Source organism: Gorilla gorilla, chromosome 2 (assembly GCF_029281585.2).
Source record: "Gorilla gorilla gorilla isolate KB3781 chromosome 2, NHGRI_mGorGor1-v2.1_pri, whole genome shotgun sequence".
Classification (NCBI taxonomy): Eukaryota; Metazoa; Chordata; class Mammalia; order Primates; family Hominidae; genus Gorilla; species Gorilla gorilla.
Genome location: NC_086017.1, coordinates 88258419 through 88278964, shown reverse-complemented (window position 1 = coordinate 88278964; position 20546 = coordinate 88258419).

The window sequence follows — 20546 nt, the reverse complement described above, 5'->3', positions numbered from 1 at the left end:
TAAAATGATGCAGACCATCAGTCTGCTTGCCAGATTTAACTCTGATTTTTAACATACTTTAAAAAATTTATAACCCCATATTATTTTTCTAATTGTCTTATAAGCTTCATTATTAATTTGAAAAACATAATTAGAATGTTTAATTTAGAATTTCTAGATGTATATAAGCATCTTGTTTCCATTATTTCTGAAAGTGCAAGAATGCCTTTCTCTCTCAACTTCTTTTAATTTTGATCAAATGACATTGCTAGTCGAAATCTAAAAATATTTTGTACTTAATTATCTGCTGTTATTGTTACTGCCTGGTTTAAACCATGCTTTTACTTCATGGGTTAAACCAAAAACAAAAGAAAAGATCTAAGAATTGTTTCATTATAATTTGAATAAAGTAATTAAACTAAATGAGTGAGCCTAATCATGTAGACAGACACAGGATGGTCCTCAAGGAGGATTTAGTCTAGGTCTACGCTACAAAAACAATGATAAGGATATTAATCTAAGGGAGAAAGTTAACATCAACATGAGTATTTCAAAAGTCAGTGATCAATGTATTCTCTTATTCTGTTTAGAAAATAGAAACATTTAATTTAGGGTTGAGAATTGAGTTATTGGCATAGCGCAGACCGCATATTGATTTGGGAAATTTATCTGTAGTTTTTAGTATAATTATTTGATTCCTAGAGATTGTACAATAAATACTTGCTCACTATTACAAACTATTGGTTGTTAAAAAATGACAACAACCTCTGGCTAATTTATATTTATTTCACTGTTTTTCAGATAAATAACAACTGTAAGCGATATCTGCTTATAGAAAATTCTTCCTACCTTGTTGTTTATGTATAAAACTCTCCACTACAAAAGTTCCTTGTGTGTGTGTATAAATAGATATATATATATACATTATATGTATACATATATGTATATATAAAACTCTCCACTACAAAAGTTGCTCATATTTGTGTGTGTGTAAATAAACATATACACATTATACATATGCATATATGTCTATATAAAACTCTCCACTACAAAGTTTCTCTTATGTGTGTGTGTGTATATATATATATATGTATACATATAACACATATATATACACATATAACACACACACACAGAAACATGTATATATAATTGGCTTTATATATATAAACACTTGAATGAATGTAAATTTAATGGAATAAACAAATCAGTAGATTTATCTGGGAGATGAATTTAAGAGGAAATTTCTAAAATGGTTCATACATAGTTTAGCATATCCTATAAACCTGTGTCAGCAGAATGTAATATGTAGATTATCAAGAGAATAGAATAAAATTTTTGAAAGAAACTGGTGTTACTATAGGATTTTAGAAGATAAAATGGAACTATGCCACAGTTTAAGTGTGTGGCACTATTTTATCTCATTTAATAAAAAGACCTAATGTGGGTGGCCAGGTGCCGTGGCTCATGCCTGTAATCCCAGCACTTTGGGAGGCTGAGGTGTAGATAGACCCAGGACGGTCTTCAAGTGGATTGCTTGATGTCAGAGTTCAAGACCAGCTTGGCCAACACAGAGAAAACCCGTCTCAATTAAAAATAGAAAAAATAGCTGGGCGCAGTGGGGCACGCTTATAACCCCAGCTACTTGGGAGGCTGAGGCATGAGAATCCCTTGAACCCAGGAGGTGGAGGTTGCAGTGAGCCGAGGTCATGCCACTGCATTCCAATCTGGGTGACAGAGCAAGACTCTGTCTCAAAAAAAGAAAAAAATGACCTAATGTGGGAGAATTTTTAAGCAACTTATAGATAAGAAGGAGGAAAAAACAAATGTAGATAAAACTGTAGGTGAGCATAAAAATTATTCTTCCCCCTACACAGCTTAGGTTCTAAGGCTAGAACCCTGTAAATTTGACTGACAAAAGACAGATTAACAAGAGAGAACAAACACATTTATCAACATGTGTATTGCATATACACATGGGAGCACTCAGTGATGAGTGACTTAAAGGGGGTGGGTAGAACTTGAGTTTACATAGCATTTCAGCAAAGAAGAATGATCTTGTTAAAAAATAAAAGGCAAGATAAAAGAAAAGACTGAGCTCCTATGGGTGGCAAACAGTGGAAACATAAATATATGATGGAAACTAGTGGAATATAAAAGGCCAGTTAGTTAGCTTTGTTATGTAAATTCCTCTGGTGCCATCTCTGGGCTGATAAAGGGTCTGGAGTTGTCTAATATGATTAAGAGTTGTCCTGTGTCCTGGCAGAGAAGATGAGGTTATGTGTGCACTTCCTTATAAATGACTTTATCTCAAAATAATTCATATGTCAAAGTGGCACATTTTGAGATGGCGTACTCTGAACTGTATCACAATTATAATCAGTCATGGAAATGATGAGAATATATATCCAGAGTCAACTACAATATCATATTTGAATTTATATATCATAGAAAACAGAAATTATAGACCTATACATGCTATATGGGAAGCCAAATATTTTTCTTTATTTTTAAATTTTAATATTTTTTATTTTTATAGGTATATAGCAGGTATAATTTATGTGGTGCATGAGATATTTTGATACAGGCATACAATACATAATGATCACATCAGGATAAATGAGGTATCCCATTTACACTTCAAGCATGTATCCTTTCTTTGTCCTATAAAAAATACAAATATAATCTTTTAATAATTTTCAAATGTACAATAAATTATTGCTGACTGTAGTCACTAGCTGTGCTATCAAATACTAAATCTTATTTTTTCTATCTAACTATATTTCTGTACCCATTAACCAGCTCCAGTGCTTCGCTGCCAGCTACCTTTAGTAATTATCATTCTATTCTCTATCTTCATGAGTTCAATTGTTTGAATTTTTTTTAGCTCCCACAAATAAATTGTTACAACAGGTAGTCAGGCAGACACGAGCAGGGCAGGAGAGGGGCCCCCTCCCAACAACCAGAAATATTAGGTGACCATCAGGTGATGGCCAGGCAGTTGTTAACTGCCTCTGTAAAATAATAATTAGTCACAGTCAGCTCCAAGGAAGGGCAGTCTCCCTATAGATAAAAACACCTGTAACTGGTGATAGGCAGCTTCCCAATAAGATCTCAGGAGTTGGGTGTGTGGGCTTGAGCATGTGCATTAAGAAGCAAAATGGCAGAGTTTAGCTGGCATATAGCCTTCCAGGGACATTCTACTGGAAAAGGGATGCAAGACACCAGAAGTAGACCCGCATATAAAACCCTAAGTCCAACGTCAAATGGGACACTTGACCTTCAAGATGTCCACATGGCCCTCTTCCAAATATACTTTATTTTTTTTTTCATTTCTTCTCTAAAGCTTTTAAATAAACTTTCACTCTTGTTCTAAAACTTGCCTCAGTCTCTTCTGCCTTATGCCCCTCAGTTGAATTTTTTCTTCAGAGGAGGCAAGCATTGAGGTTGCTGTAGACCTGTACGGATTTGCCACTGGTAACTGGGATAACTTCCACTGGTATAAAAATGAGAACATGAAAATTTTGTCTTTCTGTGCCTGACTTATTTCATTTAACATAATGACCTCCAGTTCCATCCATATTATTGCAAATGGCTGGATTGTATTTTTTTAATTTCAATTTTATTTCTGATCTGATCTTTATTATTTATTTCCTTCTACCAATTTTGGGTTTGGTTTTCTCTTGCCTTTCTAGTTCTTTAAGATGCATCATTAGTTTATTTGAAGTTCTTCTACTTTTTTGATGTAGGCACTTACAGCTATAAACTGTGTTATACTATACTATACTAATACTATACTACACTATACTACACTGTACCATACTATACTAAATTACACTACACTGTACTATAATATACTATATTATACAATACTACATTACACTATACTATACTACATTACACTATACAAAACTGTATTACAGTATACTATACTATGCTACATTACACTATATTATAGTATATTACACTACTATACTATACTATACTATACTATACTATACTATACTATACTATACTATACTAAACTATACTGCACTATACTATACTGCTTTTGCTGTCTCCCATAGATTTTGGTATGTTGTATTTCCATTTTCATTCCTATAATATGAAGAAATTTTTCAATCTGCTTTTTAATTTTTTCCTTGAACTATTGGTCATTCAGGAACATATTTCTTTACTTCCATGTGTTTGTATAGTTTTCAAAACTCCTCTTGTTACTGATTTCTAGTTTTATTCTATTGTGCTCTGAGAAGATACTTGATATAATTTCATTTTCTTGAATGTTTTAAGACTTGCTTTATGGCCTAACATAAGATCTATCCTTGACAGTGATCCATGTGCTCAGGAAAAGAATGAAATGTTCTGTGAATATCTGTTAGACCCATTTGGTCTACAGTGCATATTAAGTCTGATTTTGTTGTTGATTTTTTGTCTAGAAGATCTGTCCAATGCTGAAAGTGGGGTGTTGAAATCTCCAGCTATTATTGTATTGCGGTCTAGCTTTCTCTTCATCTCCATTATTTGGTTTACATATCTGGATGCTCCAGCAATGGGTGCATACATATTTACAATGGAATATCCTTTTGCTGAATTGACCCCTTTATCATTATATAGTTACCTTCTTTATCTCTTTTATATTTTTGTCTTGAAATCTATTTTGTCTGATACAAGTACAGCTATTCCTAGTCTTTCTTTGGTTTCCATTTGTATGGAATATCTTTTTCTATCCCTTTACTTTCAGTCCATGTATGTCTTTATAGGTGAAGTGTGTTTCTCGTAGGCAACAGATTGTTGGGTCTTGTTTTTATCCATTTAATTATTCTTTGGCTTTTGATTGGAGAGTTTAGTTCATTTACATTCAATGTTATTGATAAGTAGGACTAACTCCTGCCATTTTGTTATTTGTTTTCTGGTTGTTTTGTGTTCTTCTCTCCCTTTTCCCCTCCTTCCTGTCTTTCTTTTAGTAAAGGCCATTTTTTATAATATATTTTAACTTCTTGCTTTTTATTTTTTTATCTATCTCTTGTATGTTTTTAGATTTCAGGTCACCATGAAACATACAAATACTATCTTGTAACTCATGATTTTAAAAAGATAACAACTTAACACTGATTGCATAAACAAACAAGCAAAGAGAAAACTAATAAAAACTCAGTGTTTTAACTCCATTCCCCTGCTTTTTTAACCTTTTTTTGTTTCTATTAATGTCTTACTTTATTTTCTATATTTTAAAAAGTTGTTGTAGTTATCATTTTGGATGGTTTCATCATTTAGTCTTTCTATTCAAGATATGAGTAGCTTACATGACACAATTACAGTGTAATAATATTGTGTGTTTTTCTATGTATTTATTATTACCAGCGAGTTTTGTACCTTCAGATGATATCTTATCACCCATTAATGTCCTCTTTCTTGTTTTTTTCTTTCCCTGGGCTGGAGTGTGGTGTCACAATCTTGGCTCATTGCAACTTTTACCTTCTGGGTTCAAGTGTTTCTTGTGCCTCAGCCTCCTGAGTAGCTGGGATTATGGGTGTGCACCACCACACCTGGCTAAATTTTTTTGTGTGTTTTTCTTTTAGTAGAGATGGGGTTTTGCTGTGTTGACCAGGCTGGTCTCAAACTCCTGACCTCAAGTGATCCACTCACCTCGGCCTCCCAAAGTACTGAGATTACAGGCATGAGTCATCACACCTGGGGCCCATTAATGCCCTTTTCTTTCTAATTGAATAATTCCTTTTAGCATTCCTTATAAGACAGGTCTAATGTTGATGAAATCCCTCAGCTTTTGCTTGTCTGGCAAAGTATTTCTCCTTCATGTTTGAAGGATACTTTCACTTAATATGCCGTTCCAGGATTGAAGTTTTTCTCCTTCAGCACTTTAAATATGGCATGCCACTTTTTCCTGGCCTGTATGATTTCCACTGTGAAGTCTACTACCAGATGTATTGGAGCTCCATTGCATGGTTATTTGTTTCTATTCTACTGGGGATGGCCTGCTACTGGGGCAGTCACTGAGCCTGAGTCCATAAAACTGGAAATATGGGGGCAAGCACGGCACCAGAGGCTATTGGATTGGGCCTGGAGCCTGGGTCTACCGGAGCCTGGATGCTGGCCTGAAGCCTGGGTCCACAGTTACTGGCTAAGTACTTTGGATGACACTGTGGAGCTGCAGTCCACTGGAACTGGCCTTGGACTGGGGTGGGCCTAAAGCCTCAGGCAGGCCAGAAGCCTTAGTCTATGATGGCTAGCCTGGAGCCTGAGGCTATGGAGGCTGGCTTGGGGCAGGGTTGCACTGAATTGGCCTGGTGCTGGTGTTCAGCGGCTGGCTTGGGGCGGGGTTGCACTGAACCGGCCTGGTGCTGGTGTTCAGCGGCTGGCTTGGGGCAGGGTTGCACTGAACCGGCCTGGTGCTGGTGTTCAGCGGCTGGCTTGGGGCGGGGTTGCACTGAACCGGCCTGGTGCAGGTGTTCAGCGGCTGGCTTGGGGCGGGGTTGCACTGAACCGGCCTGGTGCTGGTGTTCAGCGGCTGGCTTGGGGCGGGGCTGCACTGAATCGGCCTGGTGCAGGTGTTCAGCCGCTGGCTTGGGGCAGGGCTGCACTGAATCGGCCTGGTGCAGGTGTTCGGCGGCTGGCTTGGGGCAGGGCTGCGCTGAATCGGCCTGGCGCAGGTGTTCGGCGGCTGGCTTGGGGCAGGGTTGCGCTGAATCGGCCTGGTGCAGGTGTTCGGCGGCTGGCTTGGGGCAGGATTGCACTGAATCGGCCTGGTGCAGTTGTTCAGCGCAGAACCGTTCTTGCTTCAGTCTCCTTTCCCTTGTGAGGGTATTTTTCTCTTGTGCGGTGCTGCTCAGGCTTGGCAAAGGGTTAACGTGGGTGTTGTGAACCTGTGCTTGCTACACTCTTACATGCACCTTTTATTATTTCTCTGCTATACTCAGGCACCGTAATTTCTGGATTCTGTAACTCTTGGAAAAGTATTCTCATGCATGAATAGTTTTTTCAAATGGATGTTTACATAATAGAATGTGTGCTAGAAAATCCTATTCCCCCATCTTCAGGCTTAAATTCCAACTTTTTCACTTGTTTAATCTTGGTATTCTATCTCTAAAGTGGATATTATCAACTAATATAAGTTTGTTATTAATATTAACCAAACACCCACATAAATTGTCTATCCTCTAAAACCTAGCACATAGCAAGGATTTTAATTATTTGTTTTAGCTTTGTGATTGACTGGGAAGAATACTGAACAAATTTCTAAATCTAAGATATAAAAAAAAGAGACTATTTACAGAGAAAGCATAATGGCTTCAGGGGATGTAGGTTCTGAGACTGCCTTTGGCCTCTGGATAGACTTAGATGGGCACATGTTTATCCCAGGTAGATCAATACAATTATAAAATGAATCAAAAGAAAGATGACAATAAAATTATATTTATTGCTATAAGATTAGGCCACACTACCCCAAAATATGGCGTCTTGGCATTTAAGAAAACAGCAGAACCAGGAAGGTCGCTCTCACCTTCCATCTTCCTTCTCCTCTGAAGCAGGTCATAAGACTGTCATCTGAGAAGTACCTTCCCTAGAACTGAAGGAGAGGGGCATCCTTATCTCTGAAGATACGAGAAACAGAGAAAGATCTGAATAAACAGGCCTTGCTAATTCTACCCCCTACTCCCCCAGTGTATAACCATTAGGTCATATCCTTTTCTCCTTCAATTATATTTCTCTATGACTTTCCATTCTTTGTCAAACCTAAGCACGAAAATATACAAATTTACCTATTTCTTTGGGTCTTCCTTTCTGAAGGCTCCTGTGTCATATAAAACTCATATTAAATCAGTTTGTATGTTCTTCTCTTGTTAATCTCTTGAGACCTCAGCCATGAACATAGTGATGGGAAAGAAAGATATTTTTCATCCCTGGAGTAGCTACAAAAATGCTGCCACGCCTTATTTCTGAAGGATACACATTATAATACAGACACACATATTAGGCAGATCACCTTGGGTTGCAAGTGATGGAAATCAATTTGTACAAATCAAGGTAGAAATAAGGGACTGTCTCACTTGCAAGTCCAGAGTTGGATGTGACTTCAAACATAGCAGGACTCAAGGGCTAAAAATAATGATAATAAATTGTGCTACCTTTATCGTTTTACTGCAGGTTGGTTTTCTCCTGTGGCTGGAGATTTACAGGTATTTATAGCTCCAAGTCACATATTTTTCCTTTAGATTGCAACCTCTTTCTTTTCTCAATGTTCAAAGCGAAAGTCCAAAAAAGGAACCCAATTGGTCACCTATGGGTCATTTCTGGATCATTACTCTGTTCAGGGGAATGTGCCTGTATTAGTCAGGGTTCTCTAGAGGGACATAACTAATGGAGTATATATATATAAAATACATATATATTATATATATAATTTATATATAAATATATAAGTATATATTTATATAAGTATATATATTATATATATAAAGGGGAGTTTATTAAGTATTAAGTATTTATTAAGTATTAAGTATTATTAAGTATTAAGTATTAAGTATTTATTAAGTATTAAGTATTAACTCACAGGATCACAAAGTCCCACAATAGGCTGTCTGCAGGCTGAGAAGCAAGGAGAGCCAGTCTGAGGTCCAAAACTGAAGCACCTGGAGTCCAAAGTTCGAAGGCAGGAAGAAGCATCCAGCATGGAGAAAGATGTAGGCTGGGAGGCTAGGCCCCATTCTCTCTTTTAACATTTTTCTGCCTGTTTATATTCTAGATGTGTTAGCAGCTGATTAGATTTTGCCCACCCAGATTAAGGGTGGGTCTACCTTCCCCAGCCTACTGACTCAAATCTTAATCTCCTTTGGCAACACCCTGACAGACACACCCAGGATCAATACTTTGTGTCCTTCCATCCAATCAAGTCGACACTCAGTATTAACCATCATAGTGCCATTGCTGTGAATAGGTGACAAGATTGAAAGTTAGGAGGAGGGAAGCCATGGAGATAGAATCTCACAGAATTGATAAACAACAGCTTCACAGTCTGTGCAAGTGATTTCAATTTTTAATAATCACATTTCTCATTTTTCAAGAGTCTGAACTAGTTAGTTGTTAACTTCCTCTTCAGACATGAAATTTCTGTTTTAGATTGTAAGCTTTGTCTTTACAGTACCAGACATATTAGATACGGTGAAGAAATAAATCAGATATTTTTCAATCTTTGGAAAACTCATTTTTGTTTATAGGCAGTTTCTTAATCTTAATCTCAAAATGGCTCTTCAAAGTACATTTTGTTCTTGGCTCTCACTGTGTTTATTGATTCCCTGGAAATTCTTTCATCTTTTTCTCTTATGCTTTCTCTTTCCCTATCATCTTATTCATTTTCTCTTTCAAAAAGTTTAGCTCTGCCAGGCCATTTAGTGATTTCAGAAGTGTGCTAGTAAAGGGTTTTATTTTTCAAATTTAAATGGACCTCAGGATTGCCTGTGTAAGTGATTTAATTTTCTTCTGTTATTTCTAGCTACATCCCAACTCCATGTGTCACACTGTTTTAGGTGTTGGTGATGTCAGAAACTGCAAACTGAAATTTTGGCAGCAATACAAAGAAATAACAAATTCTCTAATATACCTTGAATGTATTTGCAATTATTAAACTAAATTTAGATAGATGATTTGAGATCTAAAATTATAAAAGATATTTATTTAGGCATAAGCTCATTTAACCTGTAATTTACCTTTGTTAAAAAAAAAGGTAATATACATTTACATTTAGTTATTTCGTGGCAGCAGCCAAAGTCAACAAAATATTTGCACTGCCTGGATGAAATCTATAATATTATGCAATTTGAGGTTTTAGTTTTATTTTCAAGGAAAAAAGTACTTGAGTGATCAAACGTATATTCAAGACATTATGAGATGGTACAATTAGAAATTTACCTTAACTAATATAAAATGTTGGCCAAATATGTATGCAAGTAGTTCTTCATCAGAAATCTGAGCAGAAATGCATATGGAAGGGATTATATTAGAAACCAAGAAATTCCCTTTTGGACAAAGACAGTTGTGTGGTCACAGCCTGTGTGGCCTAAACGCTCATGCTAACAATGCTGTTCATCCCAGGATCAATCAATACCATCATAAAAACTGGTCTAATAGGAAGGACAATAATAAAGAATAATACTAGGATCAATTAAAATATTGCTCACACTGCCCTTCTGAAGGACAGAATTAGGGTTTCATGTCCTAGATTTTAAGTTACTGATAACAAATACAATGTCACTGGATGGTCCTACAGTGTTCCAGACTTACAGCTTTACATACCTTAACTAATTTTTCCCTTAAAATAACCCTATGATATAGATACAGAGACCCTGCTGGGTAAGTAGTTTGCCCACACAGATCTATGTATAATTTTGAAGTGTTAATTTAAAAACACAGGACTCTCTGATTTCGAAGCTAAGACATCAGTATTGAACAACATGTATTTTATTTTTTAACAATATCTATAAAATGTATATCTACAACAAGTTTGATAATAAGCACAGATATTTCACATTCACAATATTTGAATTAGCCACTGAAATTTTATTTGAAAGTATCATTGTTTATAACAAATAATTTGAAACATAGCAGCTACTTCTTCATTCAAACAAGTTATAACTAGTTTAGTATTTTCTTAGGTAAATAGAAAAAGCCCACAACACCCCCAAAAGATGGCTGAAATGTCAGAGAGGGTCACAAGACAGCTGAACAAAACATCAGACAGCAACTCAGAACTGGCTGTAGTTTACTGTTCAGCACCATTAGAAGGTGTATTATCCTTTGGAATAGTTAATGGAATGGAAATTGCATATAAAGTTTCTTTGCATCAATAAAATGCAGCTTAACAATGAGATCTTGTACAAAAAATAGACAGTGAAAATGTGATAAAAGAAATACTTTGACAGATTGGCTAAACATCACATATTACTGAAGGAGAAAGATTTAATGTACATAAAGAGATTTCAGTCCTGGCACTAATGGACCAGAGTTGTGAATTAAGAAGCATCCAATCCATATGATATTCTGTTTTGTGATGAAGACTTTTATGGAAGGAATGAACATTAGACTTCATTTTCCCATTTGCTATTCAATAAGAAATATTGAGGAATTATTCAGCATCTGACTAGAAAACAACTGACTCAAGGAAGTAAAGAAATGAAGCAAGATTTATATTATCCAAATACAGAAAGACAGCAATACAAAGATATAGACAGGAGTAGCCTACTGACAATAGAGATGAGCAATCATGAGAAGCAACTTTCACATTAGGGCATCTAAAAGGTCAGAAAGGGGCACCTTGGTGCTAAACATCTTGATTTATAAATAAATGAACATAATAGTCTAATGAAAAAACTCGAAACTATTCTAATGTGTAACTGCACGATTATTAGTCTTTTTTTCTTTCTTTAAAGAATGGGCAAGATAATGATATGTTACAATTTATGGGAATGTTGTAATTTACATTTATATTCAAGGGTTGCTTTTCAACATGCCTCTTTCTTAAAGGCCCCTTTACCCTTTCACCAAGAAAATAAACAAAAGAAAATAAAAGTATTTGCTTTACATTTGGAACAATCAAGGCTCTACCAGTTTTTGCTGTTGTTGTTGTTGTTCATTATATGAAAGGTTCTGGGTAGAAAGAATGAGGTAACAGATTATACATAATATTCTAAGCACCAATCTGCATTTTATTTATACATATATAATTTTTTTCTTTCTTTAAGCCTTTTGCTTCTCCATGATTATACAGAAAAAAATTGTAGTAGAATTTGTTATCAATAATTACAGTCTTGGAGGATTGGTCAAGTTAAGGCTAGAGCTTATATTTCCACTTGAACACTAAGTGTCTTTTTTACCATGATAATGTCAGAAATATTTTATTTTTATGAGTGATGATGGAAAGCTGATCCAAGAGGGAAGACAGGAAAGAAATAAAGCAGAATAATTCTTGATAGTTTGGCAATCCCACTGATACATTTTTTAAAATTGGTCTTTGCTTTAGCCTCATGTCCAAAGTGAAAATACTTTGTAGCCATCATAGAGAAATTATCACCTTATGTGACTAATCATTGTCTAAAGTAATTTATTTCATTTTCAGTGTAATTTCATTAAATATGGCAGCAGTGGTTACCTACAGGAAGAGAAGAAATCCAAGTAATGAGCCCAATACTCCTCCTCAGGAGTGGAACAGGCTGTGGAAAAGAGGAAGGACCAATAAATGAGACTGGCAAGGTGGCTCATGAGTAAAGAAGAAAACCAGAAAAATGGAAATCAATTAAGAAAATGTTTCGAGGATGAAAACATCAGTTAAATCTGTATAATACTGAGAACAAATAGGGTAACTATAGAATTAACATCTGAATCAGGATGCTTTGAGAATAAGACTATAGATGGTTGATTACACCAGAAAAAAGTATAAACCAAGACTCTCCAAGGACAACAGGATTGAGAAGTTTCTCCAAAATTTTGGAGACAGTAAAACTAGGCAAATTCTTAGAAGAATTATTGTAAAGTGATAAATTTAAAAAAAAATGAAGTTCTGCTGCTGGAGAAGTAAGGAAAGAGAATATTTGTTTGTTTAAGATGAGGGAACTAACTGTATGTTTGCATAATGGTGGATGATCCAGTAGAGAAAGAAAATTGATGAGGCAAAAAGAGAGGAGAGAATTGTGAGAGCAGTCATTGGATGACTTAAAAAAGAAGGGATAATAGTGAAAGAATAGAATCCACACAACTGAGATTATGAAAAAGTTGTATTTATTAGTAACAACAAAGTTAAGGTTATGACTATTAAATTGTATGTCTGATGTAAAGTGGAAGACAAGGTCATTTACTAACGGGGGTTGAGAAGCTAACGTGTTGAAAAGATCATATCTATATATGTTGAAAATGCCAAGATTTAAGACTAGAATAGCATTAGAGAAATAAATAAAATAAACTGAAGTTTATAATATCAGCAATATGAATGGTGGTGGGTGATATGGTAAGATGATTCAAAAAGAAGAATTTTAGGGAAGGAGAAAGAATGATTTAAAACTGGCAAAGGAGAACAAGAAAGATATCTATGCCACTTCCACGCCCAGTGGCATGAAAAAGGGAGAAAAATCAGTGGCCACTTAAGACTGCAGAGAAACAATGTTCTTAATAGATTGTCATGTTTTCATCAGAGCAAAAAGGTAAATGTGTTGTTGAAAACAAAGATCAAACACAGGGTGGAAACTGATGATAATGATTTGTGTGAAGGCAATAGGGAGTGTGGTAGATGTTGTGAAGGTTAGAAGAAAAAACAAAAGTGAGGGGACAGATACAGAATCTTATGCCAATTAGAGTATAAGAAAAGAAGAGCAAACTGGAAGTCTAAGAATTTTTGTTATGGATGATGTAAATAAGAATAAAGGATATAATGTATTTAGTGGTAAATTGAAAAATGTCCCAAAGATATATCAAGCCCAAATCTCCAGCACCTGTAAGTATTGATTTATAGGGCAAAAGAAGTGACTAAGAGAAGAATTTTTAGATGAGGAGATTATTCTGGATTATATGGATGGGCACTAAATGTAATGATGTGGGTCCTTTTAGAAAAATGTAGAAGGAGATTCCATACTGACCCACATAGAAAAGAATTTGCTGTGTAGACAGAGGCAGAAATTGGAATGATGCGACCGTATGCCAGGCAATGCTAGTAGCCATCCAAATCTGGAAGACGCAAAGAATGGATTCTCCTTTTCAGCCTCTAGAAGGAGGGAATGAGGCTGTGCCGACACCTTAATTTCATCTCAGTGATACTCCTTTCAAACTTAAGGCCTCCAGAACTGTGAGAGAATAAATTTCTACTGTGTTAAGCTTCCTCGTTTGGAGTAATTTGTTATCAAAGCCACAGGAAAGAAAGACATTAGGGATTCAAATTGGATATTTGTGGCAACATTATGAATCTTTGATTCTGGCTGTCAACTGGGATCCTTGGATTTCTCCAGGTTGGATGTCCTGGGGCTGGAGGTCAAGGTAGTTCTTTATTTTATTATTATTATTATTATTATACTTTAAGTTTTAGGGTACATGTGCACAACGTGCAGGTTTGTTACATATGTATACATGTGCCATGTTGGTGTGCTGTACCCATTAACTCGTCATTTAACATTAGGTGTATCTCCTAATGCTATCCCTTCCCCCTCCCCCCACCCCACGACAGGCCCCGGTGTATGATGTTCCCCTTCCTGTGTCCATGAGTTCTCATTGTTCAATTCCCACCTATGAGCAAGAACATGCAGTGTTTGGTTTTTTGTCCTTGTGATAGTTTGCTGAGAATGATGGTTTCCAGTTTCATCCATGTCCCTACAAAGGACATGAACTCATCATTTTTTATGGCTGCATAGTATTCCATGGTGTGTATGTGCCACATTTTCTTAATCCAGTCTATCATTGCTGGACATTTGGGCTGGTTCCAAGTCTTTGCTATTGTGAATAGTGCCGCTATAAACATACGTGTGCATGTGTCTTTCATGTCTGACTCCTGGCTCCAGCCAGTGGCTGAGAGTTGGGGCTGGCTGGGGATGTTTCTTTTTTTTCTTTTTTTTTTTTTTTTTTGAGACTGAGTCTCGCTCTTTCGCCCAGGCTAGAGTGCAGTGGCGCGATCTCAGCTCACTGCAAGCTCCACCTCCCGGGTTAACGCCATTCTCCTGCCTCAGCCTCCCGAGTACCTGGGACTACAGGCACCCGCCACCACGCCCGGCTAATTTTTTGTATTTTTAGTAGAGACGAGGTTTCACCGTGTTAGCCAGGATGGTCTCGATCTGCTGACCTCGTGATCCGCCTGCCTCGGCCTCCCAAAGTGCTGGGATTACAGGCTGAGCCACTGCGCCCGGCCTGGCTGGGGATCTTTTGTTCCGCATTCTTCCTTCTGCCTGGCAGGCTTAGGCTTCCTAACAGCAGGCCAGTCTCATGAAGGTTGAATCTATGCTGCAGGTGTCTCCAATCTTTTGGCTTCCCTGGGCCACATTGGAAGGAGGATAATGTATTGGGCCACTTAAAATACAGTAACACTAATGATAGCTGATGAGCTAATAAAAAAATGCAAAATAATCTCATAATGTTTTAAGAAAATTTATGAAATTATGTTGGGCCACATTCGAAGCCATCCTGGGCCATGGGTTGGACAAGCTTGCCTTATAGGGTGGCTAGCTTCCCGCAGAGGGAACATTGTAAGAGAAATGGGCAGAAGATTCTTACGACCAAATCTTGGAAGTCTCAGAAAAACATTTCTGCCGTATTTTAGTGTTCAAGCAAGTAATTAAGGTCATCCCAAATTCAAGGGAAGTGGAATCAGATGCCACCTCTCAATAGAAGGCCTCTCAATGGAAGGCCAGCTCTCAAGAGTAGGCCTAGTGGTAGTCTTTGATCTACTGCAAGTACCAAGGAGAAGAACATGAGACACACTTATTCTTAAGAGATGGGAGCAATATGAGAAAACAGAATAAAATTATAACATTTCTGAAGTACATGGAAGGAGTTCCCAGAGCAGTTAGGTTTGTGACTGGAAGGCTTTTCTGGGTATCTTCAATTAAGTTTGTCTACTTGAATAAATAGGGTCAAGAGAATTACAATACTAAAGGTAGTTGATGGACTTTGTTTTTTTTCTTCCCCAAAATTTAAAATTCTACTTTTTTATCAGGTTCTTGGGAAATCAATTCATATGATTGATTAATTCTTTTAAAATTTAGTGTCTATAACCAAGTCAATATTTTTAAGTTTCTAATTTTAATGAAGCTATTGCATCTTTCTGAAAAATCTTTAGTGACTTAATCAAGTCCATCACTGATGAAGCCTCCTGGTATATGAAGCTAGTGTGTTTCACTCATGTCCGTGTGAAGAGACCACCAAACAGGCTTTGTGTGAGCAATAAAGCTGTTTGCAGGCGGGCTGAGTCCTAAAAGAGAGTCAGCGAAGGGAGATACGGGGTGGGGCCGTTTTATAGGATTTGGTTAGGTAAAGGAAAAAGGGGGGTGGTTCTCTGGCGGGCAGCAGTGGGGGTCACAAGGTGCTCAGTAGGGAAGCTTTTGAGCCAGGATGAGCCAGGAGAAGGAATTTCACAAGATAATGTCATCAGTTGAGGCAGGAACAGGCCATTTTCACTTCTTTGGTGGTGGAATGTCATCAGTTAAGGCAGGAACCAGCCATCTGCGCAGGTCACAGGGGATATGATGGCTTAGCTTGGGCTCAGAGGTCTGACAGGGTGTGTGTGTGTGAGTGTGTGTAATTGGTGGTGGTGAAGTGAGTCACATTTGTGTAGGAATACGAGAGTTTTCTGAGATGAAAGGGCTTAAGATCCCAACCCTTTCTCTATAATAAGATGCAATTTTTTAAAAAAACTTCTCAGATGGACTAGGATTTCAGAAAAAGGCAGGGAATACTTTAAAATAAAATTACTTGAACAAAGCAAAGCAGGATGAGTCTGCAGTGATGACCAGAGATCCAGATGAAGGGCTGAAAGGCCAGATGAAGTAGGATGTTTTTGGCACAGTGTATGCCTGACACTGGAAGTACTTGCAGGTACAGCTGCCCAGTCACAATGCTTACTTATCCTTATGTGCGGAGAACCTGACCCTAGCTATATAAATTGACAAACTTAATATCCAACAACCTTGGTCCTGAGGGAGGGGGAAGGTCTTCCTTTAAAAGTCCTTCCCCCAGGAAGATCCTAGCTGTGCAGGAAACCAGACAAGTGAGGCTCCACTGTGGAGTGGACTGGGACTTCAGGTGAGCCATCACCCTCTGCAGGATAGTTGGAGAAGCAACTCAGTAGTGGGTTTTTAGGAAGCCCAGGGGCCCGCCTGCTGGGGGGTGAAACTCAGAAAATAACATATCTTTTGGACCCCCAGGGCTACAGAAAATTGGGGGGTATTGGAGCCTTAGAATACAAATATTTTTGGCATAGCAATATTTTAATATGTCACACTCAGGACACTCATGTTTTGTTCTGGTTGTTTAAAAGTTTAGTTTAGATCAAACACATTATCTAATTTGTACCCAGTTTATGGATAGCTAATAACCAACACACACACACACACACACACACACACACACACACACACACACACACAGAGAGAGAGAGAGAGAGAGAGAGACAAAGAAACTACAAAGAATTCTCTTTCAGGAATCTAAAGAAAAACATTTTGCACCATCTTTAAGCTTGATCTAGAGCAGTACCACTTGAATTGTGTATTTGAAGAAAAAAGTTTAAATTTTTTTATTTTTTCTTTCTATTTCTGATACATTATTTCTGAATTCATCTTAAATTACAGTAAAAGTCAGCATGGTGATGGAAGCAAGATAGCCAGTTGGTTAGTACTGTATTCTTTTCTAAGGTAGCTTGCAGTGTTCTTGGTATTGATAGATAATTTAAAAATATATGGGAAACTTGCCTCTGTAGATCATGAGCTTTCTGAGGCAGCAGCTTCTTTCCTCACAGCTGCTATTACCGATCTTGATAAATATCTATTAAATGGCAGACTTTGAGAAATGACCTTGAATATTTGATTGGTAGCGTGAAGCTGCAATAATTGTTTTGAAATGGATTCAAATACAATTAATGCAGTTTATACCCACAGAACTACCAAACAATGACAGCATAGTATTATTCTTTGTGTTGTGTTAGGGATAAACATGTTCTCAGCAGTCAGTTCAGTTTCTGTGCTAGACTTCTGAAGTCAGATCAATGTCTTCAATGTGCACTGAACTGACAAATACTATAAATATTTAAATTTGAAATAAAGCCTCCCCTTAATAAAGTATGCATTAATCTTTGCCTTCTATGAATTTAGGATTAAAATGAAATTGATACCAACATCAACCAAGACCATAGTGTCAGTATTTCTTGAATGCAAATATGACAAATACACGTTCAGCTTAGCCTAACAACATGGAGTTGACATTTCTACATTATAAATAGGTCCTCAAATGGAACAGAGCAATTCCCCCACGCCTGAAACGTTCAGGTCTTTGATCTCTCTATGCCACTCCTCAGGACTCATAGAATCCTCCCTTTTCTTCCAGAAACATCTGGCCAGGAACTAAATGTACAGCAGATTTGCTTAGGCCCTAACTGGACCCTAGAGTTTATTGCTGATTTCATTTTGCATTTTACCAATATTGATCCTGCTTCTCTGAGTTAACTCCCCATCTGCTTCTTATTTATTTGTATCAGCTGAATGTTGAATGATTGATTTTGGGTTCTACACTTTAGCTTTATTATTATATGTCTCTCTAGATAATCATTACAAAATATTCTCTTCTACTCACTCCCTAGGGTCAGTTGTCCAGCCATGAAATATATTATATTTTATGTATATGCTTTCTTTAGCACACAGAAAAGAAATGGGAAAATATGATTATATTCTATGCAAATATTTTCATTAGCATTGTCATTTCTCCCCTCTTGATTTCTTCCTTATTTTGCTACTTATTTAGGAGTTCCTTCTAAGTGCAGACCACTACAATCTATGAAGAATCCAGTTCTTTCTGGTAGCGTCCCAGTACTAAAGGAATTTATGCTGTTTTGAGAAAGATTAGAATATCCATATAAAATCCACAGTATAAGAATACTAAGAGAGAGAGAGGGGAAAAAATAAGAAAACAAATTGTCAAACTAATTGACAAAAAGAAAAAAGTAATAAAAAAATAAGAAAAAATAGAAGAAAGATTTTGCTGGCTATGGTTAGAGCTTAGAAATAACTGGCCTCCATGTGATAGTTGGGAGGCCATAAGAGAGTAGGAGCTGCCTTGGAAGTTTCATACTAGGAGAGGCCATCACAGTGCTAATGAGCTTTCTCTCCTTATGGCTCATTTATTAGATATATTAAAATGTTTATACCCAATTAAAATAATTAAATAGTATACAAGGGCTTAAGGTGAAATGAGAAAGCTCATTTTCTCGCCTACACACCCAATCTTATACTCCAGAGGCAACTTCTTTTAACATTTTTTAAATTAAAATAAATTATTTAGTGACTATAAATAAATTCTACTCACAGAATCATTAGGGACTGAATTGTTTCCCCCCAAAATTTGTATGTTGAAGCCCAAACTTCCAATGTGACTATATTTGTAGATCCAACCTTTAAAAAGGTAAATAAGGTTAAATGAGATCATAAGGGTGGGGCCCTAATCGGACAGAACTGGTGTCCTTGTAAAAAGAGGGAAAAGGGGCCCGGGTGTGCTGGCTCATGCCTGTAATCCCAGAACTTTTGGAGGCCGAGGCGAGCAGATCACTTGAGGTCAGGAGTTTGAGACCAGTCTGGCCAACATGGTGAAACCCTGTCTCTACTAAAAATACAAAAAGTAGCTGGGCATGGTGGTGGACACCTGTAATCCCAGTTACTCAGGAGCCTGAGGCAGGAGAATCACTTGAACCCAGGAGGCAGAGGTTGCAGTGAGCCAAGATCACACCATCGCACTCTAGCCTGGGCAACAGAACGAGACTACATATCAAAAAAAAAAAAAAAAAAAAAAGAAGAGGAAAAGGTACTAGCAATGAGCACGCAAGGAAAAAAGACCATGTGAAGACATGGCAAGAAGGAAGGCATCTGCAAACCAAGGAGAAAGGCTTCGGGAGGAATGGATCCCGCCAGCACCTCGACCTTGACTTCCAGCCTCCAGCACTGTGAGAAAATAAATTCCCATTGTTTAAGCCACCAAGTCTGTGGTATATTGTTATGGCAGCCCTAGCAAACTAATACACATATAATACACCATTCGATCCCTACAGAAAGATATGTGGGGAAATGTAAAAGTCTTTTCAATCCCTTCCAATGCCTGTGTCCTGATTTTGTCCCAAAGGAACTAATCTTATCAGCTAACTATTGATCTTTTAGAGATAACCATTTCTATATTTAGTCTTTCAATAATCAAAGCTACATCTCTAAATAATATGCTTTGTGCTGCTGTTTCCTGATTCCTCAGTTTTGGGTTTCTTCTATTTATTTTTTTTGTTATGATTAATAAAGACTTAGTTTAATTACACTACCCTCCTTTCCCTGCTTTCTTCTCCTACCAAATAATTCCAAGTACCTGTCTTCCAAGTTTCTTCATTAATCCACACTGCAACTTCATAAAGCATGCTTCAGTTCATTCTTTACTCTGGAAATCAAAGGCATCAGTAGATCCAATCTTCTTTATACCTTCTTCACCCAGTTTTACCTCTAAACACTGAGAGCTATGCCTATTGTAACACCATACTTCAGTCTCTCATGATTTTTCCACAGGTTTATTCTAAAACCTGAAAACCAGTAAGCAATGTCTAGTTTAGTATGAGACTGCAAATAATATTTACTGTAAAGGCAAATCATGTGTTGGCTTATATATTCTTCCTAAAGGGTCTTTATCAATCCAATTTGAATTAGAGAAGCAGATCCATTATGAATATTATTGAATATGGAATAAGTCACTCCTTAAAGAAATTAGAATTCACACAATTTTGGGAGAAACTAGGGAAGTAAGGTCTGGAAAAGGGAGTAGGAAAATCACACAAAAGTAACCCTCCCTGA